Below are 2,375 nucleotides of genomic sequence, written 5' to 3' on the forward strand. Positions count from 1 at the left end.
TTTTGTTGGGCTTTTGGTTTTTTAAGAAGCAACAGTTGAATCTAAACCTAGAGTCAGAGTCATGTTTCATAATGTTCTTAAAGTGTGTGTGTATGTTGCAGAAAAACAATAATCCAAACACGGGGTGTTTTCACATTGTGACAGTCCCCAGCTCCCTAAAACGGGTCATCGGGCCTCCACAATCGCTAATGTGGTTAAAGGAGCTTCTTGTGCATCGGCATCTGAAACAGTAAATCAGGACCAGGTTAACAGGGCATTGACAGGACTGCCAATACAGCAATTACTATATCTGAAAGCGATCATTTTTGTATGCTAATATATTCTGTGTACATCACAGAAGCCCTACGATATAGATTAAAAATAATCCAGACTATGTCATATGATGGCTTCACACTTAAACCAGCAACACCAATTAACATCTTGGAAACCTGAGTGGTATGAAAAACGAAGAGGACATGAAAATGGAATGTCCAGTGAAACGTCTAATAAATGTACTGTTTAGTTGGCATAATCTGGTTACTGCTAATTTAAAGTACAAACACCTCATAACTTTTTTAATGCAGTGTAACAGGCGTTGGAGAGCGAAGAGGCAGACGCGAATGCCGAGAGGAGTGAAATGTAATTCTGTGATCTGGGTCATAAAGGCAGACGTTGGTCAAATCTGATAGAGTCCGTATCCAAGACGCAAAGACATACTGAACAAAAAACACAAACTGTAAGAAGACACTGACTATAGCACGAACACAATATCAAAACGGCTGATAAAACAATAATCATCAACAAGAACAAGCGGATGACAGGAACACGCACATGGCTAAATAAACACAACATACATGATTGACAGGTTGTAGCGGGGCTCACTGTGATGTGCAATTAGTACATTTTACAGTATATACCTTATTATTTTGTCTAAATAATAAGCTTGGAGTTGATGAGCTTAATAAACTGAATATTTGGATTGCACTTAGTGAAAACACTGGAGACGTTCTGGGTTCATGAAAGTGGATCAGCAGAGAGTTACTTTCTCTTTCACCATATTCTATTTACATGTTAACACAAGTATAACATGCTACGACACAAAACTGAGCAAGCAGAACCCGTCCAGTATCTTAGAACAGTTTTAACTGCTTTTGAGGTAAAGAAATGCCAAAAATAAATACATTTCAGAGTTTCTAGGTCTGAGTTATACTGTTTCCATGGATACAACAGGCCCTGACTGATGTAGCCATGCACACGCACTCAGAGAGATACATTCACACAGAGAAAATCTAAGAGCAAAATGAATGAATCATAATGACCCACCATTGTCTGATATTCATTAAAAAATGGTAAAATTGGCACAGAGCTATTTCAGCCTTCCTATTTCCTGTTTGTAGATTGTAATTGCGTAATAAAGTTCATTTGTAGCTCTCCCTCTGCCTCTCCCCCTCATCCACATTAGGAAAAAGAACGCATGGTAAAACTGACATTGCACTAATGCAAAGTGTCTATCAACTGAAGAAATATTACAGTGTGAGCAATGTAAGAATATGACTTACTAAAGTGTCTGGCGAGTGTATATTTAGGACTTTCAACTACTGTCCATTTCACCTGCTAAAGTTCAACTGTTAAAGTTAGTAAAAATAAAATAACAAAATCCTTAAACGTCTGATTTGTCAATTCACCTTTTTCACCACCAGAGGTCACTAAAGGCATTTCACGTTTGGTTTCAGCCAACTACTCACTTTTAAAGCAACACGGAAAGACCACAATCCACAACAAAATCTTAAGCAATCCCAAGAGATGTTATTCCTGTTCCATTCTTTTCGTCAAAAGTGTCAAAAGTATTCACATTCATTACTCAGGTAGAAGTATTGATACTAGGGTTTTAAAATACTTCTGTAGAAGTTGAAGTATCAATTCAAGCTTTTTACTCAAGTAAAAGTGTAAAAGTACTGCTTTCAAAACTACTTAAAGTATAAAAGTAAAAGTAATGTAAGGAGGGAAAATGTAAGGGGGAAATGAATGTACATTAGTACAAGGGTTGGTTGGTCTCCCTGGCTACCAACCTCTTCGCTGGTGCTTAGTTGGGACATTTCGCTCTAATTCTCTTGAGTCACTGCGACATCTTGATACAACATAGCAGATCTCACCACTGTCCTATAGATCTATCCTTTCATTCTAGCCGACACCCTTCTATCACAGATCACCCCAGACACTTTATGCCATCCACACCACCCTGCCTGCACTCTCTTCTTTACCTCTCTTTCACTTCCTTCATTACTCTGTACCCTCGAGTAAACTCGTCAACCTTCACCAAATCAACTCCTTGTAACTGGACCTATCCACCGTCTGCCCTCTCATTCACACACATGTACTCTGTTTTACTCCTGCTC

This window comes from Brachyhypopomus gauderio, chromosome 21 (genome assembly GCF_052324685.1).
Source record: "Brachyhypopomus gauderio isolate BG-103 chromosome 21, BGAUD_0.2, whole genome shotgun sequence".
NCBI classification, from domain to species: domain Eukaryota; kingdom Metazoa; phylum Chordata; class Actinopteri; order Gymnotiformes; family Hypopomidae; genus Brachyhypopomus; species Brachyhypopomus gauderio.